The sequence below is a fragment of the Bos indicus x Bos taurus genome, chromosome 29 (genome assembly GCF_003369695.1).
Source record: "Bos indicus x Bos taurus breed Angus x Brahman F1 hybrid chromosome 29, Bos_hybrid_MaternalHap_v2.0, whole genome shotgun sequence".
Classification (NCBI taxonomy): Eukaryota; Metazoa; Chordata; class Mammalia; order Artiodactyla; family Bovidae; genus Bos; species Bos indicus x Bos taurus.
In genome coordinates this window covers 49,926,097-49,953,994 of record NC_040104.1, presented here as the reverse complement: position 1 = coordinate 49,953,994, position 27,898 = coordinate 49,926,097, and the positions used below count along the sequence as shown (strand labels likewise).

At 44.1% G+C, this 27,898-nt stretch overlaps 1 protein-coding gene across 8 annotated transcripts in view; it reads left to right on the top strand.

Annotated features, from left to right (window-relative positions):
• SMCO4 (single-pass membrane protein with coiled-coil domains 4) overlaps window positions 1–27,898 on the top strand; it is a 75,016-nt gene that overhangs the window by 29,816 nt on the left and 17,302 nt on the right. For 6 of the 8 annotated variants that reach the window (XR_003509355.1, XR_003509353.1, XR_003509354.1 and 3 more), the window contains one exon: window positions 11,794–11,872. The exons of 1 other annotated variant lie outside the window; for it this stretch is intronic. The gene's annotated coding sequence lies outside the window, so the exon portion shown is untranslated. Of the gene's footprint in view, window positions 1–7,258; window positions 7,405–11,793; window positions 11,873–27,898 lie in introns of all 8 variants that reach the window. One more of the 8 variants, XM_027531809.1, reaches the window with a different exon arrangement.

Below are 27,898 nucleotides of genomic sequence, written 5' to 3'. Positions count from 1 at the left end.
GTCCCCTCACCCTGTCTCCTGGCAGGAGGTTTAGACCCAGTGTCTCCTCTCTCCCTCCCCTCCCGCAGACCCACTCCTGCTCCCCGCCCTGGGGCTCCCCATCTCAAACAGCAACATTGCAACATTGCGGTAGGAATGAGGACCCCTCTGGGGCTGAGAGTGGGCTCTCGTCTAACACCTGGAAATGAAGTTTCGCAGGACACACGTGCCGACAAGGCAAGAGGCTTCATTTGGAAGGGGCGCCCGGGGAGGCAGGAGGACTGCTCCGCCGTGTGGCGTGCAGGCTCGGGCTTGATGGTGCTGGTGAGTTTCCCCCTGTCTCTGGCCAGCCCTCCTGACTCAGGGTGGTTCCTCCTGCCGCACGTGGTGTTGAGCCCAGGTGGATGCCAGCAAGGAGGATTCTGGGAGGTTGGACACTGGCTTCTCCAGGAGGATTCTGGGAGATTGGAGACTGGCTTCTCCAGGAGGATTCTGGGAGGTTGGACACTGGCTTCTCCTCTCTCCTTTTGACTTCCTCAAAGTCTTTTGTTTGGTCGTAGCTTGTTAGTTGGAGAAGGCAATGGCACCCCACTCCAGTACTCTTGCCTGGAGAATTCCATGGCTGGAGGAGCCTGGTAGGCTGCAGTCCATGTGGTCGCTCAGAGTTGGACACGACTGAGTGACTTCACTTTTGCTTTTCACTTTCATGCATTAGAGAAGGAAATGGCAGCCCACTCCAGTGTTCTTGCCTGGAGAATCCCAGGGACGGGGGAGCCTGGTGGGCTGCCATCTATGGGGTCACACAGAGTTGGACATGACTGAAGGGACTTAGCAGCAGCAGCAGCAGCTTGTTAGGACCTGCTGTTTAAGATAACTCCTGCAAGTGGTGACTGTGGTGTCTGGCCAGGGTGGGTGTCGGTTTTCCCCCAACAACGTCATCATCCCAGAGGACTGAGTCATCTGACACCCCCTCCCCTGTAACCAGTCACCCCAAAACTATCAGCTCTGTCTCCTCCATTACCATTACCCAGGTCCAAGCCCTCGTCTCCAGCTGGAGGTCAGGACCCCGGTAACGGGGTTCCGAAGTTAATCCAGAGGGTCTCTGCCAATATTAAAAAAGAAGAAGAGATAGAATGGGAGGAAGGCATGAGAGTGGAATACACATAGTCAGGTTGAGTTTTATGAAAGTTGTGTATAGTAAGAGTTTTACAGAGAAAGGTTGACGCCATGAAGCACTTTACACACGTTGACTTATTTCTCCACAACAACTGAAGTCATGGTGTCGTTTTTCCTGTCCTTGACTCACAGGGGAGGAACTGGACTGCGGGAAGTGGAGAAACTGACCAGGGTCAGACTGGAAGCCTGCATCTCAGAGACGCTGCGTGTGTGTGTGTGTGTGTGTGTGTGTGTGTGTGTGTGCGTGCGCGTGCGCACGCTTGCTGGGTTGCCAAGTAAAGTGTCTTTCTCACTCTGCAGGTTGTGGTGAAAACAGAAGTTGGGCAGTTTCTGTTTGACAGACATCTGAACCTGTTCTCTTGTCCTCTCCCCCCATCCGACCTCCATCCTTGCAGCCTGGATGCTCCTGGTCTCTGTCGCAGGGTCCAGCACTTTTGGGAGGGTGCTCAGTCTGTGTGGTCACAGGGCCTGTGAAGCCTGATCCTGCTGACCTCCTCATCTCGGAGGCTTTGAGAGAACAGAACTCCCCACCTGGCAGAAGAGAAAACTGAGGCCCAGGAAGTTTGAGAAACTTGCCAACCTCTTCTGTTCTCAGAGCATGCCGTTCGCATTTTCCTTACAGCTAGCCTATGGATGTTTGTGGGGTTTAGGTTTTCTTCTTGTTGTCTTTTTTGTTTGCAGCACTGCAGGATCTTCCCCAGCCAGAAACCAAACTTGTGCCCCCGGAGTCTTAATTACTGGACTTCACTGGACTGCCTGGAAAGTTCCTTGATTTTTGTTTTTGATTTAGAAAATAATGATTATAAGCTCCTTGAGAGCAACTTCTAACAGTTGTCTTGTCTGGTGGTCTGGGTTTTTGACTGGCGTGATCCATCTTTTCCTGGGCGAGACTCTGGTCGTCCAGTTAAGGATCCCTGGCCTCTGCCTGTGCTGGACTCTGCAGGAGTCTCCTTCCTTGTTGAGTGCTTCGTGCCTGCTCCCCCAGCAGCTCCCCAGCCCCCGCCCCACCCTGGAGTGGATGGAGCCCACGATCTGGAAATAGGAGCTGATTTCCTCCCAGCTTTTGAGTTGGGAAGACTTCTGTCTGTCTTCTCTGGGCTGCATTCATTTCCCCTCTTTACTGCTACGGCTTACTGCTCTTTACTGCTCATTTATTTTTACTTTTCAGCCTTGCCCAAAGTGCACCTTGATTTTGGTATCTTTAGATCTTTAAAGCCCTGTACTGTTACTGATGATTTCCTTCACTTTGCAGAATTCTAGTTGGTTGCATGTCTATTTTGCGTGACCTTGCTTCTTTCCCTTCTGTTGTTAAATTTTAATACTTTTCTGTTCCTCCTCTTTTATAGGAATTTGTATTTCATGTTTTTTAGATTGTAGTAATGGACCTTCAGTGTCCTGCAGTCTGCCTTCCCATCAGACTGACTGGCGTTTAGAATTGTATGTTCATCGAGTAGGGGTCAGCTCTATGGTGTCCTTGCTCTTTCTTTGGCAGGCACGTCTGTTGCATCCTCTTGGTGCTCCCCACTCCTGCTGGCTCTTGTCAGATCAGCCCTGAGCCCTCACCACAGTGGGGGCCACTGCGGGCCCTCCGGCCGCCTCTTCACCGTCCCCTCCCCTCCCCCCACAACCAGCGGCTCTCTAACTTTTCATTTCAGGACCCCTTTTAAAACTCTTAAAAGCTAGTGAGATCCCCAAAGAGCTTTCAGTTATGTGGGTTATCTCTAGCAGTACTTATAATATTAGAAATTGAAGTTGAAAAGATTTTGAAGTGTTTATTTAAATTAGCTTAAATATAGCAGTAATAAACCCATTACATAATACAGATAACACTCTTAATGAAAAATAACTGTTTCCAAAGCAGGAAATGAAGGGCAACATTGTTTTGCTTCTTTCCAGATAACTTTATTGCCTGCCTTAATGGGAGACAGCTGGACTCTCATCAATGGTTTACCTTCATTCTGTTGTAGTATGTTGTGTGTGTGTGTGTTTTAAAAATTAGAAAAATTAATTTTTGGCTGTGCTGGGTCTTCATTGCTCTGTGGCTTTTCTCTAGTTGCGGGGGCCTCACTTCGTTGCAGCGCACAGGCTGCTCATTGCGGTGGTCTCTCCTGTTGCCGAGCACAGGCTGCAGGGCGCATGGCCCGGAAGCGGAGGTTCCGGCCCTCTGGGGCGCAGGCTCGGCCGCTGTGGTGCTTGGGCTTTGTTGCTCTGCAGCACGTGGGATCCTCCCAGATCGGGGATCCAACCCGTGTCTCCTGCATTGGCAGGTGGATTTCTCTCCACTAAGCCACCACGGAAGCCCTGTTGTGTTTTATGTATGAAGAAAATACAGCCTTACCTGGATATAGTTGGAAAAGGGAGGAATGTTTTAACAACCTATTCAGTTAATTGTGGATAGTCTTTGAAACTATATCAGAGCTTGACAAGTGGTAGTTTCTTCAAGGTTTGTTGCAGCATAGAATCTGAAATCTTATATCAAAGAGTTTCTCATATTCTGTTACATTAAAATCTTTTGGTCTGTCTTGCATTTGAAAAGATCTTTTATGCATTTTGCAGCATCATGCGTGAGTCATTTGGATAACATCACATTAGTTGCTGTCACTACCGCTCTCCTCTGAAAAGCCTTAAAGTATTGAAAGACTCTAGAGCTCATAGTGGCCAATAGAGTTTTTCCAAATTTTAATTTTTGCTTGAAAGCTCAAATTTTTCTTTAGTAACAAATACTGTCAGTTTTCCTTGAACTAACAAGCTCCCTTTATTCATTCTGAAAACACCCAGATCTGAGTCACTGTAGCTTTTCTGTCAGTCATTCTTTCAAGTTAAATGGCATTCAGTGGAAGAGTGGCCAGTTCGGCTTGCCGCTCCGTTGTATGAGTGCTTTTTCCTGCCAAGAACCACCACACTTGGGCTTGTAGCAGAAGTGCTGTGTGTGCTTCTCGTTTTGTCACGGGATAGTAAAAAGATACGTACTCAAGGTTAATATTTAGTGGAATTAATAACTTTTAATGCTTCCTTTAGTATATTCTTAGATGAAATTGATCTTTTTTTTTTTTTTAAACTGTGAGAGTGTGGTGGTGGAGATTACAGTGACGGCTATCACAGTCAGATGCCACTGCCTTATTACTGGCCAAGGCTCCAGCCATTTTCCCCACCATTGTGTTTGCACCATCAGTGCAAATGTCACACAAGTGAAGATAGTTTTGACCTGGCAGCACCCCCAGAGAGGGTCTTGGACCATATTTTGAAAACCACTGGATAAGACCAATGTGTGCACAAAACCTCTGCACGTTGGACACTCTTGCTTCTCATCTGCCTGGAAAACCTTCTCCCTTCCTATGAGTGTGTGCAAATACACACACTTATACATATATACGTGTATGTAGCTATATGTGCATGTCTGTCACTTCAGTTAATATTGGTTCTACTCATCACGTGTTCATGGGTCTCTTCCAGTAGACAGTAGGCCGTGAGCCAGGTTTCACATTTATCTTAGGTGGTGATAGCACCAAGTATCATTCCTATTAAATATTAACTTGTTTAATGTTGCCTGTCTTCATCACCCTTATATTATTTTTGTTTCCAGGGCTTAATAAATGTTTTTTGAACCAACAAAGAATTGGGTTACTGTTTTCCCAGGGTTTTCTTAGAATGTTGGTTCTCTTATATCAGCAAGTATTAATTAAGCATGAAAGGGCATCTGTGGTTAAGTTGATTTGGGAAGTTCAAAATGTGTTTAATTGAAGGCTTTCATGTATTCTTCATTGTATGATGTGCACTGTGAATTTTTAAGTGGGATGGGAGGCTACAGAATGTACTATTTCTCACCAGTTGAATAACACATGAAACTTTTCTTGGCATGTCTCACAGGATTAGGTTCCTTGGAATTTTCTTTAGGAGATAATTGTGTAAACTGCCTTTTTGAGTTTTTACAGATTAGTAAATTGATTACACATGTTTATTCATGCGTTAATTTATACCTTGTATTTAGTACTTCTTAAGGCTAGACACTGGTAGATTTAGGCATTCAATGGCTAGCAAAAAGAAAAAATACTTTGAGAAAATATTAATACACTACTGTGTGGAGTAGATGGTCAAGTGGGAGATTCAATTATCATCAACTGATCCCTGCAAATTACAAATGTTATGTTGATGGTGTGTTGGAAGGTACAGTTATCTCTTGGTACCCCTGGGAGATTGGTCTCAGGACTCTTGCAGATACCAGAATCCCCAGATGCTCAAGTTTCTTGCATAAAATGACTTAGTATTTGCATAAAACCTGTGTACGTCTTCCCGTATACTTTAAATCTATAGATTATTTATAGCACCTTCCCGTATACTCGAAATCTTCTGTAGATCCTGTGTAAATAGTCATATGTGTGCTTGGTTGCTCAGTCATGTCCGACTCTTTGTGACCTCATGGACTGTGGCTCGCCAGGCTCCTCTGTCCATGGAGTTCTCCAGGCAAGAATACTGGAGTGGGTTGCTATGCCCTCCTCCAGGGGATCTTCCCAACCCAGGGATTGAACCCAGGTCTCTTGCACTGCAGGTGGATTCTTTACCATCTGAGCCATCAGGGAAGCCCAGATAGTCATAAATACAATGTAAATGCTATGTAAATAGTTGCCAGTATGTGGCAAATTTGTTTTACTTTTTGGGACATTTTTGAAATTTCTTTTTTCTAATATTTTCCATCTGCAGTTGGTTGAATCCGTGGATGTAGAACCTGCAGAGACAGAGGGCGGATGGTCCATAGTGCTAAAGCATTTGCTTTTTGTTTTTCTCCTTCTCAAACCTCCACCGGGCCTGTTCAGGCTTCCCTGTCTGCATTTTGCTGCTGCTGGCGTTCTTGGGATCCAGAAGGCTGATGAAGAGGCTCCGTAATGATGGGGCCTCACCTGGCCGTGTCATTGGAGGGGATGGCATGTTGGAGACTGGGCCTTTAGAAATGTGAGCCAACTTCCTCTTAGAGCCTGGCATGTAGTAGCTTCGTGTATGTTGATTGGCTGAACAGTCAGTGAATAAGAGTGCTCAGAGACTAAGGATAAACTCCACACTGTGATCCCATCAACCCCGTGCCTGAGCTTGCTCCACCATAACAGGGTGGGCTGAATAAAGCCATGTACCTGCTTTTCACGCCCCTCAGCTCTGACCTGGCCTGTGTTGTAGGGAACCAGTGACTCTTCAACCTTCTCTGCCATGCAAAACAAAACATGAAGCACGCCCTCCTTTCTGTGTTGATCCAGTTCTGACCATACCTTGGGAGAAGATGTTAACACACTCTTGATATGAAAGTATTTAATCAAAGGATATGATGTTGATACAGTGAAATTGGCCTTTGGTCCTCTGACTTCCTGGACAGATGATAGCAGGAGGGTTTTGCAACAGAATGGGCTTGGAGTCCGGACTTCAGTAAGATTAAGCGCGTGTTTAGTGTGATGTTTTGCTCTGTGAAGTCACCCACAGAGAAGGCAAACATTCCATGTTTAGTAACCAGTCCTCTTGGTTCTTGGCGTGTGGCCCATGCCAGTTTGGGCTGCTTGGGCTCTGGGAATGTCTGGACTTCTCCCAGTGCTCCCCCCTCCCCACCACCTCGTGTGGATGGATAGATAGGAAATCATGCACCCACTCAGACTGTCCTCTTCTTTCCAAGCCTGAAACTTCTTTAGCCACGTCATGGTCCTGCCAGAGTCTGAAAACTGGTAGGCTTTAGAGAGGCCGAAGGTCGGCTAGAGTCTCTTAGGAGATGAAATGCACCCGGGTGATTGGTTTCTTCAGGTGTTGCTCTGAGACCAAATTAGGAAAATCCTCAGGGAGTTTTCTTGATTTTTTTTTTTTTTTTTTTTTCATTTTTTTGATTGAGTTAGAGTTGCAGAAGTATCATGAGTTGCTAATTAAAAAAGTTTTTTTTCATTTCTTTGTAAAAGAAATTCACATTAATTGTAGAAATTTGGAAAAATATCAAAAGACATAATGCTGAAAATTACCCATAATTTCTAGTATTCAGAGATAATCACTACAAAACGTTTTGTTGTATTTGCATGCATTTTATATGCATAATTAAGATCATTGTGTATAAATTTTGATTTCCCCTTTTCCCATTTAGCATATTTTATCTTGCATTGAGAGCACTACAGCATGGGAATTTGTGTTAGTTTCCTCTGGCTGCAGATTTCCACAAACTGGATGGCTTAAGACCATGGAAATGGATTCCTTCAGTTCTGGGGGCCAGAAGTCTGAGCCGGGCCTGAGGTGGGTGCGCCCCCTGGAGGCTCTTCGAGGGAGGGCACCCCTCGACCCTCAGTTTCTGGTGTCTGCTGGCGTTCCCAGCGTGTGGCCCCCTCTCTCCAACGTCTGCCTCTGTTTTCATCTGCCTTTCCTGTGTGTGTGTGTGTGTGTGTGTGTGTGAGAAATCTCCCTCTGCCTCTCTTGTGAGAGCATTTGGGAGGGCATCTAGGGCCCACCTGATGATCAAGGATGTCTCTCCATCTTAAGATTCTTCACCGGCAAGAGGTGCCATTTCTACCCAAGGTAGCATTTACAGGTTCCAGACTTAGAACCTGTTATATTTGGGGACCATTATTCAGACTGTCAGAGGATTTAAGAGCATAGACTTTTGAGCCAGACTGGGTGGGCTTAAAACCCCGTGTGGTCTCTTACTAGCGGGGTGATCTTGAGCAAGTGTCTTAAGTATTGGTGCCTCCATTTACTGATCTGTAAAGCGGGAATAATAACCTTAGCAACTTGAGGATTAAGAGGGTTAGTATTTCTAAAGCACCTGGTAAGCTTAGGACAGTGTTTGACCCATGTAAAGATTAGCTGTTGCTATTGTAGTTGGTATTTTTATTAGAAATTCTCTGTAAGATGTCCTTTTCATGGCTACATAAAACTTTATTCACAAACCTATCGTAATTTGTCTAGTCATTTTCTTTCATTGACTATTAACTTTATTTCCAGTTTTTTTTTAATCTCATGTAAAACATTGCCATGGATACCTTTGAGCATTAAGTTTTGTCCCCATTTCAGATTCATTTCCTAGGGTAGAATTCTGAAAATGGAATTATAGTATCAGAGGGTGTATATAGTTTTAAACCATTTAATAAGAATTTGCCAAATTACTTCCAGAAAGATTTTGCCTTTCATACTCCTAGTTGAATGATGAGAGTAGCCACTTTGCTATGGCCATACCTGGATTGAGTGTTGTCATTTAAACATCCTCAGGTATTTTGACATGGTCTGCCCTTTAAGGCTGAAATGTGACATGGAAAAGGACTCAGAATTGTAGTTTCTTTGACAAGGAATGCTCCTGCAAGGCAAGCAAGCTTCTAATGAGAAATGAAACCCTTGCTTTGTCAGATTTCCAGGTGCCTCTTCCATCCTGTTATGAAGCCTGGATCTGGGTGTTTTAAAAGTTATAGGGCAGGATGTTGCTGGGGAGCAAATGTTAGTAGTAGGACAGTGCTACAGCCACAAGGATTCTAATCAAACAGTTTTGTTTCTGTTCTCAAACTTGAACATTGACTATTCTGAGCATTGATGGGGTGAGGGAGGTACCCTTGAACAACAGCAGCAGCAACAGGTGATGAATTTAATCCCTTTACAGCTAAAGCCGTTTGAGGGCAGGAGGAGGGTAGAGAGGAGTGGCCCCTGCACTGCCTGCTGGTGGGGGACCTGCCCCCATGCCCCGGCCTCCTGTCAGCCTCCTTTCCTTTCCTGGTGGTTCCAGGCTGATCTCACCTGGGCTCCTGGGCTGTAGCGGAGGAGCCAGGGTCCCAGCAGAGCAAAAGGCAGGGCAGTGGTTTTCTCTTCCAGTTGTGAACTGGTATGAGTGTACCGTGCGCACTATGTAACAACTGGTCGCACACGAATTCCACAGTATCTGAACCAGTTCATGGGGTTGCAGAGTTAGACATGACTGAGCACGCGCGCACACACACGCACACACACACACACACACATCTTGGGTTATCTGGGTGTGTGACTGTGTGCTCAGTCATGTCTGATTCTTTGCAACCCAATGGACTGTAGCCCACCAGGGTTCTCTGTCAGTGGAATTTTCCAAGCAAGAGTACTGGAGTGGGTTTCTATTTCCTTTTCCAGAGGATCTTCCTGACCCAGGAATTGAACCTGTGTCTCTTGTGTCTCCTGCTTTGGCAGATGAGTTCTTTACCACTGCAACACCTGGGAATATTAGGTTATATCTAGGTGGGCCCTAAATGTGACCACAGGTGTCCTTAGAGAGGAAGAGAGTGATTTTACACACGTGCACACACGAGAAGGCACTGAAATGAAAGAGTGATGTGGCCACGAGCCTAGGAATGCCAGCAGTCACCAGCAGCTGAAAGAGGCAAGGAACGGACTCTCCTCTAGAGTCTGGAGGGGATATGGCTGTAACACCTTGATTTCAGGCTTCTGGCCCCTAGAACTGTGAGAGAATAAATTTCTGTTGTGCTATGCTGCTCAGTTTGTGGTAATTTTTTTTTATGCATTTGCAGGAAACTCATACAAAAGTCTGTGCTCTGTTCAGCAAGACAGTCCCCCTGATCATGTGCTTGGCTGTGTAGCAGTGTCATAAGCACTAAAAGCTTTTGAACTGCTCTTAATTTCTGTACTTGGCTTGTTGTGAACCAGCAGCAGAGAGGTCTGGTCTGCAGACCACCCTCTGAGGGCCATGAGTCCTGTCTCCCTCCCTGGTTTTGTGGACAAGGAAACAAGCCCAGAGAGGAGAAGGTGGGGCTGAGATTAGAGCAGGTGCCTCTGCTGTTCAGAACGGGCAGATGGGGATGGACGCCGGCCTCCTGGGCGCCAGGTCTGGGGTGAGCAGACAGGATCGCTGCCCTTCAGCCTGCTTTGCATGCCACCTGGTGTCCCTGTCGCTGTTCTGTACCCCACAGAGTGAACGCTGGTGCTCCATTGAACCCCTGGAGCTCCGAGCTGCCTAGAAGACCCAGAAGCCAGGAGATGCTCATGAAGCCCTCGCTGCAGCTAATGAGCCAACAGCAGCAGGCAAAGTACCCTGTCAAGGGTAAAGTTCACGGCTACTGTCCACTTAGTTTCCAGCTGACTGCTTTCGTCTTTGTGCTTTGGGTTGTACTTTCCCTCCATAGCCCAGTTTTAACATTCTACTTTTTCAGAGTGCTAATTATTCTCTCAGAGAATGGGATTAGCCTGTAGTCATCTTGACTCTTACGCTGCTTGAATAAAGTTCATCCAACTTAACTTGGGGCTTCCCAAGTGGTACTGTGGTAAAGAATGTGCCTGCCAGTGCAGGAGATGCCGGTTTGATCCTTGGGTCAGGAAGACCCCCTAGAGTAAGAATTGGAAACTCACTCCAGTAATCTTGCCTGGGAAATCCCATGGACAGGGGAGTCTGGTGGGTTACAGTTCATGGGGTTGCAAAGAGTTAGACATGACTGAGTGACTAAGTTTGCATGCAATTTAACTTGGCATTCAGACCCCCTGAAACACCATCTACCTTCTAGCCCTGCCTCTTAGCCCTCACTTTCATAGCCGTTATCTTTAAACTTCATGAAAATCTTACCCCCTAATAGAGGGATTAGAAGGGTTTAGAGTCTTGAAGCCCTACAGTAGGTGATTTCATGGTTGATCTACTGAGGAACCAATGGAAAATTAGGTCAAGGGGATAGTGGGCATAAATGTTTCAAGAGCTTAGCGAAACAAATGTTCATGTTTACTAAAATAGACTCTAAAAATAGCACAAACAGCTAGTACTGGCTACTAGTATGTGAACTGAGTCATCTGGTCTACCATCTGGCTCAGCTGAACCACAGATGCCTGTAGCCACGAGTAAACCAGGCAAGAACAGAAAAAAAACCACCCCACTGAGCCCAGCACTAATTGCTGACCCACCAACCATGAGTAAATAAAATGTTTATTAAGACCAAAAAAAGGCCAGCTTAGTAAATCAAGACTTACCTTTAGGTTATTTCACTTCTCATTGTAGTATTGATAGGCATTATATGGTTACTCAATTATTCCTCATGTGCTGTAGACACTTTCAGAGTTTCTCATGTTTATATTTTCATTGAAATTCTTTTTTATTTTCTTATGGGTAATACCCATATTAGGAGCCCTCTCTCCCCAGTATCTGGGTCTCCGTCTTAGTATTGAATACCGCTGAGATTTTATGGCTTATTTGCTGGTTCTCCTCTCTGGGTTTCCCACCTCTCTCTCTTCCTATCCTCTCAGATATTATGGGACGGTAGTGGAGAGGCCCAGGTCACTGTCTCTCTTTTATTTTTCCTTCGTTTCAGAAGTCTTTATTTCATCACCCTCTGCTTGTGTGTGTGTGTGTGTGTGTGTTTTTTAGTCCTAACCCTGGATCTTGTAGTTTTAAATAAGTAACTTTTGGTTGCAAGGAAAAGAAATGCTCTCTTTCCAGTGTAAGTCAGCAGAGGGTCTGTTGCAGGAACCTCAGGAGTGCAGGGAACAGCCTGACCATGCTGGGGGCTGGAGAGGCAGGCTCCTGGGTCCTGCCCGATGTGAGGAGTGCTGGTGCGGAGCAGCTGGGGGAGCCACGCAACCGCCCTCTCAGCGGGGACTTGGTGGAGGTGTCACAGGAGGCCTGCAGAAAGCAAACCAACCAAGCCTATTATACCTCTTCTTCTGATTTCTCAACAGGAATAATCCAAATCACCTTTCCTGGAAGTCAGTTTGCTGAAACTACTGAAGCCAGCAGTTCTTGGAAGTTGAAGAAAAGGTAAATAGAAGCAAGTTCGTGTCTGCTAAAGTCGTCTTAAGAGGGAAACCCAGGTTTGGAGGGTCCCTGTTGTTTCTCAGACATACCCAGCCCTGTGTGTAGCATTTTACCTTCCTCTGCCTGGCCACGCCCTAGGTTACCTTCACCAGTGGCGGCCGCCTTGGAAACGAGGGCTTTCGCCTCTGGCTGGTGTGGTTTCTCCTGCCTTTGAACCCTCACTGTACTGCGTTCTTACTGACCTGTATCCCAGGGGGCACTGTCTGCCCCTCCTCTCCGTCCTCCCACAGCCCTGTGGGATGTGGGGGCTGCTTTCTGTGACCCTCACCCCACTGTAGCACTTCCATACTGGATTATAGTTACCTGTTGGCGTGTTTCCCCCAGTCGCTTCCGTAAGATGCATCTGAACTGTGCCTCAGACGTAGAAGATGCCTCCATGAACGCTGATTGGATGAGCAGCGGTCACCTCGTGTGTGGATTCCTACGTACCTCCACCATTCCACTATACAGGGCCTGTGCTATAAATCGATTTTATTCTTTGAGCATTCATCAGAGATTTTTAATCTCTAGTTGCTTTTTGTGTTTTGGCTGTTGGGGAAGTGAAGCAAAGCTTTCATATCTAGTTTTTATTTTTCATGGGCACTTTGGTTCCACATTGAGCTGTGATTCAGAAGCTTGAGGGGAAGGGAGGTGATGGGCAGGTCAGGGAACCAGTGACCTTGGAAGCTGGCTCCCCACCCCACTCTGCCTTGCTGTGGGTGGTGTTGAATGGGATTGCACGAGGTGGGGTTTGGTCATGCTGTGTCTGTCGCCCTCTTGTCTGCTGGATGGCAGACCCCTCCTCTACTCACCCACCCATCCATCTATTCATCCATATGATCCTCCAGACTGCCTTAATCAACAGAGTTGCATCTGAGCCCACCTCCCTGCTCCTAACCTTTTTTTTTTTTTGCTATAAATTATTGTCAGTAGATTCCTTTTCTTACCTGATTTTACTGAATCTGCTGAATATCCCAAAGATGTTCCTTATTTATTTTATCTGTTTTGTTGGTCACAATCCTCTTAAGAGGACTCATTCCAGCCTTTCCTACCTGACAGTAACCAGCAGTTGTCTGCTACATTTGCTGAGTTCTTCCCCTTTCAGAAAGTGCTTCTGTGCACACCACCAGAGTTCCTTCTCCCACCAATCCTAGGAAATAGGCAGGGGCAAATGGTAACTTCCCGTTCCTGGAAACTCAGAGTACTAGATATTCCATGTGGGCCATTGCCAGTGTGAACAGCGTCTGGTTTTTCTCTCCCTGGCACCATCTTGCTAGTTCTCCTTGGAAGCCGCTTCTGTCACAAAGCCAGGGGGCCCTTTTCACCCATGTCAGTGTCCTCTCGGGAGGGAGCCTTGACCTGTTGACCAGAGATGCTGTCTGATGCTGGTGTTGCCTCTACCCCCAGCCCGGTCTGATCCTGGTGTTGACTCTACCCCCAGCCAGGCCACTTTCTTAAAAAAAGTAGATCTCTTCTTCCTGAGAGCTTCCAGTCAGTCTCATGAGTTTTATTTTTTGTTCAGGCTTATTTAAATGCAGGAAATTGAGTTAGTTTACATGAATACTGTGCTGTCTTACTCTGGGAGCACAGGAAGACGCTAACAGGGATTGGGGCAGCCTAATCTGGCTGTCTCTAATGATCTTCCTGCCTCCCCTCTAAACAACTGCAAATGTGGCCATGCATCAAGGAGGCAGAGCACAGTGCTTTATTGCCGTGTGTGATTATTTAGTTAAATGTGTTTTTTTTTTTTTTTAAGAAATGGCTCAACTTTAATTGGAAAACAGAATGTCGAATGGCCTTTTGATTTGTCCTTTGGTGGCAAAACTGGAAAAATAGATCTATCCTGATAGGAAACCAGGTGCTGGTCCCAAAGAAGGCATATTAACTCCAGAGCAGGATGTGATCTCAGAGTCACTGTTTCCCTAAAACAGGCCAAATACAGAGTCATTGTTTCCCTAAAACAGGCCATCTACTCTGGGCTTTTTCTTGTGAGACCTTCTTCTGCAGCTGTACCACCTTCGATTGATGTTTCCCTGGGCAGGTTCTATTTGGAATCCCCCAAACAGGGCAGTATCCCCAGTGATGTAACTGTCAGGACACAGGGTGAGCGAGATGCTGAGACCCTTCTGCCTGGACGCCTTGAAAATGTCAGTGTCAGGAAATCAGCACACCTGTTACGATGACTGTAATTGAAAAAAATACCAGGCTGTATACTTCACTTCGGGCTTCCCTGGAGGCTCAGATGGTAAAGAATTTGCCTGCAATGTGGGAGACCTGGGTTTGATCCCTGTGTCAGGAAAATCCCCTGGAAGAGGGCATGGCAACCCACTCCAGTATTCTTGCTTGGAGAATCCCACGGACAGAGGAGCCTGGTGGGCTACAGTCCATGATGTCACAAAGAGTTGGACAGGACTGAAGTGACTTAGCATGCACGTGCGCGCGCACACACACACACACACACATACGCTCTACTTCACATTGTGCTGTGATGCAAAGCCCATTTTATCATTAACAGGACTGTTTTCTTAGCCACAAAGCTGGCGTCTGCTTTACTGAAGGTCATCTTAGAAGCAGCTTGCACGTGTCCTGGCTGGTTTGGCCACATGAGCTCCCCGTGAGGTGCACCCCACCTTGAGCTGGCACAGAGGTGGACATATGAGCACCCTGAGAGAAGGGCACGAATAATCATTTGTGAAATCTGCCCCAGGCTTCCATTACTCCATCCTCTGTGCTTCACTCTCTTTTTGTATCTTTTTTTAAAAAAAATTATTTATTTTTTAATTGAAGGATAATTGCTTTACAGAATTTTGCTGTTTTCTGTCAAACCTCAACCGTAGGTATACATATATCCCCTCCCTTTTGAAACTCCCAATCCCTCCCCATCCCACCCCTCTAGGTTGATATAGAGCCCTTGTTTGAGTTCCCTGAGACATACAGCAAATTCTCATTGGCTATCTATCTTACATATGGTAATGGAAGTTTCCATGTTACTCTTTCCATGTATCTCACCCTCTCCCCATGTGCATAATTCTATTCTCTATGTCTGTTTCTCCTTTCCTGCCCTGCAAATAAATTCTTCAGTACCATTTTTCTAGATTCCATATATATGTGTTACAATATATTTCTTTCTTTTCTTTCTGACTCACTTCACTCTGTATAATAGGTTCTAGGTTCATCCACCTCACCAGAATGGACTCAAATGCATTCCTTTTCATGGCTGAGTAATATTCTATTGTATATGTGTACCACAACCTCTTTATGCATTCATCTGTCAGTGGACATCTAGGTTGCTTCCATGTTCTAGCTATTGTAAACAGTGCTGCAATGAACAATGGGATACATGTGTCTTTTTCAATTTTGGTTTCCTCAGGGTATATGCCTAGGATTGGGATTGCTGGGTCATATGGTGGTTTTGCTCCTAGATTTTTAAGGAATTTCCATACTGTCTTCCATAGTGGCTATATTAATTTACATTCCCACCAACAATGCAAGAATGTTCCCTTTCCGCCACACCCTCTCCAGCATTTATTGTTTGTAGACTTTTTGAGGAGAAGGCACTGGCGACCCATTCCAGTACTCTTACCTGGAAAATCCCGTGGACGGAGGAGCCTGGTAGGCTGTAGTCCATGGGGTCGTTAAGAGTCGGACACGACTGAGACTTTACTTTCACTTTCATGCAAACCCACTCCAGTGTTCTTGCCTGGAGAATCCCAGGGACAGAGGAACCTGGTGGGCTGCCGTCTATGGGGTCGCACAGAGTTGGACACGACTGATGCGACTTAGCAGCAGCAGCAGCAGCACACTTTTTGCTGATGGTCACTCTGACCAGTGTGAGGTGATCAGTTCAGTTCAGTCACTCAGTCATGTCTGACTCTTTGCAACCCCACGGACTGCAGCACACCAGGCCTCCCTGTCCATCACCAACCCCTGGAGTTTACTCAAACTCATGTCCATTGTGTTGGTGATGCCATCCAACCATCTTATCCTCTGTCGTCCCCTTCTCCTGCCTTCAATCTTTCCCAGCATCAGGGTCTTTTCAAATGAGTTAGTTCTACGCATCAGATGGCCAAAGTATTGGAGTTTCAGCTTCAACATCAGTCCTTCCAGTGAATAGGCAGGTCTGATTTCCTTTACGATTGACTGGTTTGATTGCCTTGCAGTCCAAGGGACTCTCAAGAGTCTTCTCCAACACCACAGTTCAAAAGCATCATTTCTTTGGTGCTCAGCTTTCTTTATAGTCCGGCTCTCATATCCATACATGACCACTGGAAAAACCATAGCTTTGACTAGATGTACGTTTGTTGTGTGGTATGAGGTGATATCTCATTGTAGTTTTGATTTGCATTTTTCTAATAATGAGTGATATTGAACATCTTTTCATGTATCTGTTAGCCATCTGTATGTCATCTTTGGAGAAATGTCTGTTTAGGTCTTTTACCCATTTTTTGATTGTTTGTTTTTCTGGTATGGAGGCGTATGAACTGCTTGCATGTTTTGGAGATTAATCCTTTGTCAGTTGTTTCATTTGCTATTGTTTTCTCCCATTCTGAAAGTCGTCTTTTCGCCTTGCCTATAGTGTCCTTTGCTGTGCAAAAGCTTTTAAGTTTAATCAGGTCCCACTTGTTTACTTTTATTTTTATTTCTGCTACTCTAGGATGTGGGTCATAGAGGATCTTGCTTTGATTTATGTCATTGAGTGCCCTGCCTATGTTTTCCTCTAAGAGTTTTAGTTTCGGGTCTTACATTTAGGTCTTTAATCCATTTTGAGTTTATCTTTGTGTATGATGTTATGAAGTGTTCTAATTTCATTCTTTTACATGCGGCTGTCCAGTTTTCCCAGCACCATTTATTGAAGAGGCTGTCTTTGCCCCATTGCATATTCTTACCTCCTTTATCAAACATAAGGTACCCATAGGTGCATGGGGTTATTTCTGGGCTTTCTATCTTATTCATTGGTCTGTGTTTCTCTTTTTGTGCCAGTACCATACTGTCTTGATGACTATAGCTTTGTACTATAATCTGAAGTCAGGAAGGTTGATTTCTCCAGCTCCATTCTTCTTTCTCAAGATGGCTTTGGCTATTTGGGGTCTTTTGTGTTTCCATATGAATTGTAAAATTTTTTGTTCTAGTTCTGTGAAAAATGCCCTTGGTAATTTCATAGGGATCGCACTGAATCTGTAGATTGTGTCTGGTAGTATAATCATTTTCAAAATATTGTTTCTTTCTACCCAGGAACATGGAATATCTCTCCATTGTTTATGTCATCTTTGATTTCTTTCATTAGTGTCTTATAATTTTCTGGGTACAGTTCTTTTGTCTTCTTAGGTAAGTTTGTTCCTAGATATTTAATTTTTTTTGTTGCAATGGTGAATGGGATTGATTCCTTAATTTCTCTTACTGATTTTTCATTGTTATATACAGAAATGGAAGTTATTTCCGTGTATTGATTTTGTATCCTGCAACTTTACTAAATTTACTGATTAGTTCTAATAATTTTTTGATAGTATCTTTAGGGTTTTCTGTGTACAGTATATGTGATCTGCAAACAGTGAGAGCTTTACTTCTTTTCTGATCTGGATTCCTTTTATTTCTTTTTCTTCTCTGATTGCTTTAGCTAGGAATTCCAGAACTATGTTGAATCACAGTGGTGAAAGTGGACACCCTTGTCTTGTTCCTGATCTTAGGGGTAATGCTTTCAGTTTTTCACCATTGAGAATAATGTTTGCTGTAGGCTTATTAAATATGACCTTTACTATGTTGAGGTAGGTTCCTTCTATGCCCATTTTTTGAAGAGTTTTAATCATAAATGGGTGCTGAATTTTGTCAAAGGCTTTTTCTGCATCTATTGAGATGATCATATGGTTTTTATCTTTCAATTTGTTAATATGGTATATCACATTGATTGATTTCCATATATTGAAGAATCCTTGCATCCCTGGAATAAACCCAACTTGATCATGGTGTATCAGCTTTTTGATATGTTGCTGAATTCTGTTTGCTAAAATTTTGTTGAGGATTTTTGCATCTATGTTTATCAGTGATATTGGCCCGTAGTTTTCTTTTTTTGTGTTGTCTCTGTCTCATTTTGGTGTCAGGCTGATGGTGGCCTTGTAGAATGAATTTGGAAGTGTTCTTCCTCTGCAGTTTTTTGAAAGAGTTTTAGAAGGATAGGCATTAGCTCTTCTCTAAATGTTTGATAGAATTCTCCTGTGAAGCCATTTGGTCGTGGGCTTTTGTTTTCGGGGAGATTTTTGATCACAGCTTCAATTTCAGTGCTTGTAATTGGGTTGTTCATGATTTCTGTTTCTTCCTGGTTCAGTCTTAGAAGATTGAATTTTTCTAAGAATCTGTCCTTTTCTTCCAGGTTATCCATTTATTGCCATATAGTCATTCATAATAGTCTATTATAATCCTTTTTATTTTGGCATTGTCTGTTGTAACTTCTCCTTTTCATTTCTAATTTTGTTGAATTGATTCTTCTTTTTTTCTTGATGAGTCTGGCTAAAGGCTTGTCAATTTTGTTTATTTATTAATCTTTAGTATTTCTTTCATTTCTTTTTAATTAATTTCTGCTTGGATCTTTATGATTTCTTTCCTTCTACTAATTTTGGGGTTTTTTTTTTGTTGTTGTTCTTTTTCCATTTGTTTTAGGTGTAAAGTTAGGTTGTCTATTTGATGTTTTTCTTATTTCTTGAGGTAGGATTGATTTGCTATAAACTTCCCTCTTTGAACTGCTTTTGCTGCATCCCATAGTTTTCGAGTTGTCATGTTTTCATTGTCATTTGTTTCTAGAAATTTTTTTATTTCCCTTTTGATTTCTTCAGTAACCTGTTAGTTATTTAGGAACGTGTGTTTAATCGCCATGTGTTTCTGTATCTTACAGGTTTTTCTTGTAGTTTACATCTAGTCTCATAGCATTGTGGTTGGAGAAGATGCCTGATACAATTTCAGTTTTCTTCAATTCACTGAGGTTTGATTTGTGATCCAAGATGTGGTCTATCCTGAAGAATAGTGCACTTGTGCCCTATTATCCATGTGCACTTTGAAGAAGGTGTATTCTGCATTTTGATGGAATGTCCTAAAGATATCAGTGAGATCCACCTCATCTAATATATCATTTAAGACTTGTGTTTCCTTATTAATTTTCCGTTTCAATGATCTGTCCATTGGTGTGAGCGGGGTCTCACGGTGTCTCCTACTAAAGTCTCCTACTTTTTTTGTGTTACTGTCAATTTCTCCTTTTATGTCTGTTAGTGTTTGACTTATGTATTGAGGTGCTCCTTTTTTGGGTGCATAGATATTTACAATTGTTATGTCTTCCTCTTGGATTTATCCCTTGATCATTATGAGTGTCCTTCCTTATTTTTTGTAATATTCTTTATTTTAAGGTCTATTTTTTCTGATATGAGGATTGCTACTCAAGCTTTCTTTTACTTCCTATTTGCATGGAATATATTTTTCCATCCTCTCACTTACAGTCTATATGTGTCTTGAGGTCTGAAGTGGGTTTCTTGTAGACAGCGTATATATGGGTCTTGTTTTTGTATCCCTTCAGCCAGTCTTTGTCTTTTGGTTGGAGCATTTAATCCATTTACATTTAAAGTAATTATTGATATATATATATATATATATATATTTTTTTTTTTTCTCTTGCCATTTTCTTAATTGTTCGGGATTGATTTTGTAGATCTTTTTTCTTCTGTTGTATTTATTGACTATATAATTCCCTTTAACATTTGTTGTAAACCTGGTTTGGTAGTACTGAATTCTGCTAACTTGCTTGTCTGAGAAGCTTTTTATTTCTTCATTAATTTCGAATGAGATCCTTACCAGGTACAGTAATCTTGGTTGTAGACTTTTCCCTTTCAGTACTTTAAATATTTCCTGCCATTCCCTTCTGGCCTGCACAGTTTCTGCTGAAAGATCAGCTGTTAAGCATATAGGGTGTCCCTTGTATGTTACTTGTTGCATCTCCCTTGCTGCTTTTAATATTCTTTCTTTGTGTTTAGTCTGTTAGTTTGATTAGCATGTATCTTGATCATGTTTCTCCTTGGGCTTATCCTGTATGGGACTCTGTGCCTCTTGGACTTGATTGACTATTTCCTTTTCCATGTTGGGGAAATTTTCAACTGTAATCTCTTCAAAAATTTTCTCATACCCTTTCTTTTTCTCTTCTTCTTCTGGGACCCCTATAATTTGAATGTTGGTTCATTTGATACTGTTTCAGAGGTCTGAGAGACTGTCCTTAGTTCTTTTCATTCTTTTTACTTTATTCTGCTCTTCAGAAGTTATTCCCACCATTTTATCTTCCAGCTCACTGATTCGTTCTTCTGCTTCAGATATCCCGCCATGGAGTCCTTCTAGAGTATTTTTAATTTCAGTAATTGTGGTGTTTGTCTCGGTATGTTTCTTCTTTAATTCTTTTATGTCTTTGTTAATTGATTGTTGTACTTTCTCCATTTTATTTTCCAGGTTTTTGATCATCTTTATTGTCATTATTTTGAATTCTTTTTCAGGTAGTTCGCCTATTTCCTCTTCATTTATTTGGACGGCTATTTTTCTAGTGTGTTCCTTCATTTGTGTAGTACTTCTTTGCCTTTTCATTGTTTATTCTTTCTTTTTTTAACTTACTGCATTTGAGGTCTCCTTTTCCCAGGCTTCAGGGTTGAATTCTTTCTTCTTTTTGGTTTCTGCCCTCCTAAGGTTGGTCCAGTGATTTGTGTAAGCTTTGTATGAGGTGAGATTTGTGCTGAGTTTTTTTGTTTGTTTGTTTTTCCTCTGATGGGCAAGGCTGAGTGAGGTGGTACTTTTCTGCTGATGACTGGGTTTGTATTTTTGTTTTGTTGTTTAGATGAGGCGTCCTGCACAGGGTGCTACTGGTGGGTGGGTGATGCCAGGTCTTGTATGCAAGTGGTTTCCTTTGTGTGAGTTCTCAGTATTTGATACTCCCTAGGGTTAGCTCTCTGGTAATCTAGGATCTTGGAGTCAGTGCTCCCACTCAAAGGCTCAGGGCTTGATCTCTGGTCAGGAACAAAGATTCTACAAGTGGTTTGTTATGGCATTAAGTGAGATTAAAACAAATACCCTAAAACAAGAAACCAAAGATGAACCCTGGGGAAATGGCAGTTACAAAATCAGGGAACAATAATTAAAATAATGGAATATACACATATACATAGACACCCATCAACAAATCAAAACAGTCTATCAAAAATAAAGTACAATAGATTGACCTGGTGAACAAATAAAATAAAAAATTATATTTATGAGTTAAGAACAAAACTAACTAAAGCACAAACTGGAAAACAAAACTGAAGCAAGGTGCCATGTGGGAAATAAAGTGATAAAAACAAAACTAACAAATTTGTTGAGAGGAATGGAAAGAAAGAAAAGAAAAAAAGAATAGATATGCAAAGTTAAACAGAGGTAGATAAATAAGATTTATATACATTAAAGATTAACTCCAAGGGGTAAAGAACATTAGGAAAAGCAAACAAAGGAATAAATGTAGAAAAAATAAAATAGGTTTAAAAAATTAAAAATTAACAAAAGTGGGGAAAAAGGAAGAATATTGAAAAAAAAAAAAAAGGATAACTCCACAGAACCACAAAAGCCCAATGTAAAGGCAGAGGTTTATACCAAAGATAAAAAATGTGACTTAGGAAAAAAAAGCTCAAAAGCTTAATTAGATTTCATAGTGCCAATAAAATTGACAACTACAGCAGAGGAGGGAAAAAAAAGGAAAAAAATCCAAAATAATCTATAGAACAAGTCAAAACATAAGAATAATAAGTGTTTTTCTTGAGTCACTGCTGTCAGAGTTCTTTCCCTCGCTGGGAGTCACAGCCCACCTCACCTCCCTATGATGCCCTCCAGCACTCTGCTGATCTCTGGACCTGCTGTGTGGGCAGCTCAGAGTCTAATCTGGCCCTACTCCTGTGTGTTCTTGCCTCCAGTGTCCACAGCTATCAGAACTAGTGCGTTTTCTTTTGTGGGAGCTCTCAATGGCTTTTATGTATTCCATAGACACAGAGAGGGGTTGTGGCAGCACCAGGTACTCAGGGGTGTTGGCGGCTAGGGCAGCAGGAAATACATTGCTCTAGAAGGGTATGGTGACCAGTATCGGACAGTACGCTCCAGTGTTCTTGCCTGGAGAACCCCCTGACAGAGAAGCCTGGCAGGCCACAGTCCACAGGGCTGCAAAGCATTGGACATGACTGATGTGACCCTGCACGCATATACGAAAGACTTCTTTTGCCTCTGGCAGCTCTGCCCCAGTGAGGGTTGAGCATGAAGGTGGTGCAGCTGCTTGGCTTGTGGGGACTCTGGTGGCATCAAGTGTGCAGGGACACGGATTGCCTCTGCTGTAGGAGTTATGGCCCTATCAGAGTCTTTTTTCCAGCCTCTTATATCTCTTTATCCATAGCTCCAGCCATTCAAGCACTTAGAAGGCTTCCTTGACTGGGGTCCTTTTCTGTTGTTTAGTGCATCAGACACATAGAGGGGCCCCCTGCCTGGGGTCCTACTCTGAGGATCAGTGCATCAGTCATTTAAAGGGGCACCCTGAGAGGGATCCTACCCTGTAGTTCAGTGTATCAGACGTTTGATGGGCCAGCCTCTCTATTGTTCTCCTACAGATGCTGGTGTGTGGGGAGAGAGGCCATGGTGATGGCTCCAGTCCCTATGCGTACTCAGCAGTACCACCTTGCTTCCATGGTGCCTGGCTTTCCTCCACCTGCATTTCCCACCACGATTTCCTCCCTCACATGCCCTGATCTGTCTGTCTGCAGTCAACAGCAGCCCTCTCCCTGGGATTGCTCCACGATCCCTAAACTCCAGCTCCCAGCTGCTGCGCCTTCTAGGGGACCTGCCTCCTTGTCCAGGGTGTGCATGCCTGTGGCAAGGACTGTCTGATTCTCATTCCACTTAGGGCTGCCACAGGTCAGCTGTTTCACTCTCAGCCTTAAATGTTTCTCCTCTGACTCAGACAGTTGCCCCGATGTGGGGATTGACCCCTGCTTCAGTTCCTCCACCTGCCGAGGGCAGGTCCAGTCCTACTAACACTCCTGTTTTTCCCCTGGTTCCTTCGTCCTACTGAGTTTTGCGTGGGTCTACATATTCTTTCTGCTGGTCAGGTCCTCCTGTCCACTCTCAGCTGGTGTTCTGCACGCACTTCTGTGTCTGAAGGTGTGTTCCTGATGCATCCGTGGAGAGAGATGTACTCCACGTCACCTACTCCTCACCATCTTGTTCTCTCCTCTGCGTATACCTTAGATAGGAGTTAGTGAACTCGGCTGTCTCATGGGCCCCTCCAGCTTAAGTGGTCCCAATTTTAACTCTTGGTCCCCTTCTGCCACAGCCCCTTTCCAGCCTTCCCTTCCCCCCATCTCATTAAAGAGCACAACTGTTAGCTCACTTTCTCAGTCCAGGAACTGGGGAGTCATCTGTTATCCCTTACTTTTCTCTTCCTCCAAATTGCCGAGTCCGAGTGGTGCTTCCGAAGCAGGTCTTGAATTCATCTGCTACCTTTCTTCGTGTGTTTCCCAGGTTGGTGACGTCGTTGTTTGCCTGGGTCACTGCAAAGGCCCTTGAACTGGTTGCCCTGCTTCTACTTTTCTACCATTTTGCTCACCATGTTGGAGCCAGGGGATCTTTAGCAATGCTTGTCTCATCATTCACTTCTTTCTCAAAGCTTCAGTGACCTCATCCCACACTGGGATGGAGCCCAGGCACCTAGCAGGGCCCGTGGAGGGGACTGCGAAGTCTGGGCCCTGGGCCTGGCTGGAGACGCCACAGCATTGTTCGCGTTGCATTGAAGTAGCTCGTGAGATGCTTTGCCCTTTCACTTTTGACTTCCTGAGCAGATCGAAGTGACTCTGCTTTTCCTAGTGCAATAAAATACCTGCTGGCTGGCTAAGGTACACTTAGGGTGGATACAGAGTTCTGGGAGACGGTGAGTGCTTTGTTCCTCAAACCCCAGCATATCAGCCCTATCAACGCTTAGAACACAGAGGTGGACCACTATTTCATTTGAAGCCTTGATAAGTAAATAATCAATATGTAGTTAACAAAAATTCTAAAACCTAATATGGTGCTATTCTCCAAGTGCTCCTCCCCCAAATATTTTCACATAAAAATGTGCACAACGTTTTAGCTCAGGAAATCATGAATGAAACTTGGTTCCAGGCCAGTAAAAGAAAAGACTGACTTTCTACAAGGGAAAAAAAGAGACAGACAAAATACCAGTGCACAGCTTTTCTTTTTATACACATTTCTCCTATTATGATGCCTCCTTGCTTTCTTCCCTTTCACCTTTGAACTTTGCTTGTGTGTGTGTGTGTGTGTGTGTGTGTGTGTAGCCACCTGAGAAGTGGGTTCTGCCTGACCCCATTGACACTCTGCATTCTCCTTGAGCCTTTCAATCAAGGTAATGGGAATTACTGAAATTCCAGCTTTATTTGTGGTGCACTTTGACCTCAAATTAGGACAACTTTTCTGTGACCCTGAGTTTGGAATTTTTTCTAGTACCAGTTGGATGAATACTGTGATGAGCTGCAAGCAAAGATTATAACATAATGGGAATAGCAGACGAGGGCTCTTAGTGCAGCGTGGTGATCGCTGGGGTGCAGTTTGTCCCCAGATGTCATGGGAGCACAGAGATGAGCCCCCCACTCACCTCAGGGATTGGGGAGTCATGAAATGCTTTCAGGAGTGTGTGACCCTTGAGCTGGGTCTTGAAGGAGGAATTTGCCAACTGGAAGGGTGGCTGGGAGAAAAGAGGTGTATGAGGGTATTTCAGATAACTGCATGAGTGGAGGCCTGGGAGGTCAGCAAGGGGTGGCATGCCCAGGGGGCTCAAGGAGGATGAATAGCCACGGTGGTTAGAGGCATGGACTGGGCTGGGGGCTGAAAGGTGGGCAAGGGTTAGGTCATTCTACAGAATGTCCCCATGGGGCTTTACACAAGGGAGATCCTGGAGGCTTGATTTTACAGTAGGGGTTCTATAGTCTGGGTCTTTACTTAAAAGGCTTCTCCTGAATGGCAGTGATCTGATTCAGACATGCAGTTTCTTTCAGTGGTTCCTAAGGGTGTGGGTCTCAGAATTCCACAGACTTCCAAGTTGAAGGTATGACTGCAGGCTATCTACTTGTGATCACAAGGATGTCATTAAAAGCTACCTGAAATGTGATTGGTGTTAAGTTGCAGTCTGACCTCCATGTCCTTAGGTTCTCCACTGGTAACTCTAATCAGCCTTGGATCAAAAATATTTGAGAAAAAAAAATTCCAGAAAGTTCCAAAAAGCAAAAGTTGAATTTGTCACATACAACAACTAATTACATATCATTTACATTATGTTAGGTATTACAAGGAATCTAAGATGATTTAAAGTATATGGGAGGCTGTGCCATAGTTTACATGCAAATACTATGCCATTTTATACCAGGGACTTGGGTGCACATTGAAGACGGGGGTTCTGGAACCAACCCCCTGCAGGTCCTGAGGGATGACTGTCCTACCTGCTGGAGTTTCTGGATGAGTCTGTCTCGTCCTTCACTTGGAGTCTAGTTCCTCACCATGTGAGCAGTCATGCGTTTCAGGTTCCCATAGAGCATGAACTTACACAAGCTGTAGAATTTCCCATAGATTTTTGCAAACAACACTGTAATAAGAGTGTACTATTGCCAGCATCTTGAATTTGTGACATTTTTTAATTGGTAGAAATCTAGATGTTTAATTATCAATCACTGATAGCTTGGCTTTCTCATTGTTAGTTGGTTGATTGTTTACCTTAAAATGTGAAGTGGTGCCCGTTTACGCTAGGAATGTGTTTTGGCTTATCAGTTTCCAACAGTTCAGTTCGGTTAAGTTGCTCAGTCATGTCCAACTCTTTGTGACCCCATGGACTGCAGCATGCCAGGCCTCCCTGTCCATCACCAACTCCTGGAGTTTACTCAAACTCATGCCCGTTGAGTCGGTGATGCCATAGACTTTAACACATGCATGCGACTTAAACGAGTCATCCGTGTGAAAAAGTGAAAGTGTTAGTTGGTTGCTCAGCCATGTCCGACTTTTTGCAATTCCATGCCCTGTTGCCTGCCAGGCTCCTCTGTCCATGGAATTCTCTAGGCAAGAATACTAGAGTGGATAGCCATTCCCTTCTCCAGGACATCTTCCCGACCAAGGGATCAAACTGGGTGATGTGCCTTGCAGGCAGAGTCTTGACTGTCTGAGCCACCAGGGAATGAGTCATCCATATCTTAAATGTGTACATCTCCTGCATTTGCTTCTGTAGTGATTCTTCACAACTACTACTGCATATGTTTTGCTCAGAAGGGGAAAGTGTGTGGAGGGGGTCCACACCCATCCATGGGCAGTGATTTTAGAGAAATTTAGTAATGTTTGTACTACTTAGGGCTTGAGAAAGTAGCAAGGCAAGGCAGGGAAACACAGGTTAGGCTGTTGCAAAAATCTGCATGAACCAGACAAGGGCCTGACCTACTGGTAGTGGGGATGGAGCAGGAGAATGTGTTGAGAGATGTTTAGGAAAAGGGATTAGTAGGTCTGTTTTGCCAAAAGTTTTACTTTCCTTTTAGGTTCAAAGGATTCATTAACAAAAGAAACCACTCGTTACATACATAAACAATTTCAGTTTTTGTAGAAGATTATTTGACCTAATTCCAATATGCATCCCTTAAAAGAAAAGAAATAGAAACAATAGAAATAGCAGCATAAACATCACCAAATTGGGCCCACCTATATCCAGACTTCAGCAGTGCTGGAAAGGCCTTCATTAACAGCAATCTGGGGTCAGCAATTGGGAAAGGGTTCCTAGGTGGTGTGTCATCCCGTGGGTGACATTTCAAATTGCAGTTTTGTGGGCTCCTGCTTGTAAATCACAGGCTTCAAACTGATGTCATCATCAGTTTGCAGGCAAAAACTCAGCTCTGGCTTTACACTGTAACCATTTTACAATGATCATTTCCGTTTGTGAGTCATAGGATTTCGTTAGACCCTGGGGGACTGGCCAGACCTCCAGAGACTCAAAAATTCCAAGACCCACTCCCTTTCTTATCTGAAGTGTTGCCTGACTTGCTGTGTTTGCAAGCAGGCAGGGAATCTGGGCAGTGTCCAGGCAGGTCAGAGGCCTGCTCTCCTGCTTTGAAGCCTGAACAAGACTTCCTCCATTTTAATTTCCCTAACATAGGTCTTGGGGGATAATTTGATACAAGGAATTGGGGGAAGGGAAGGCATCCAAAAACTCCCCAAACTTCTGCCTTGGGTGACATTAGTAAGAGGAACAGGTTTAGACCATTCTCTAAATGCTTACTGAACTTCTTCTGGTAGGGGAGGTGGACAAAAGTGATGAACTCTTTAAAAAGGAAAAAGAGTGGAGCAAAGAAGGGCTATTTTAAAGGTGTAGACGTAGGCAAAAGGACACCTGATTTTGACTAAGGGGCTCAGACAGGCTTTCTTATCTGTGTGTGAATAAAGCTGGCCGAGATGAGAAGCTGTGAGCATGAGAGCATGTGGGCTCTTTCTGTCACCACGTCAGGGGTGCTGGATGCCACCCGGGGGACTGGGCAGTGTTGCCACTGGGTAGATTCTACACAGCATCCTGGTTTACTGATGCCTTTTGCAGGATATTTGGACTTTGTCAGTGGTCAGGGCCTGCAGTGAAGTACAGACAACAGGCTTGGAGACCTCGCTGTGGGCCTGTAGTGTCCGCTTTGGTGGGATCTTCTGGCCTTCTCTACTCCTCCTCTCGCTCACCGGCCATCAGGTGCCCGTGGGCCCACATTGTGGTGCTGCAAAGGTGCCGTCTGTTCAGGCCCTCCTGCCCTGGTTCTGCTCAAGTCTCACTCCCGCCTCTCCTTGAGGCCTCTGCTGTCTAATCAGATACAGGCCCCTGTAACGCTGTTAGTGTTACGGTGTGCCGTCTGCTGTCACCTTCTGCTGCTTTGTCTTTCTTCACAGCACTTCACTCCTCGA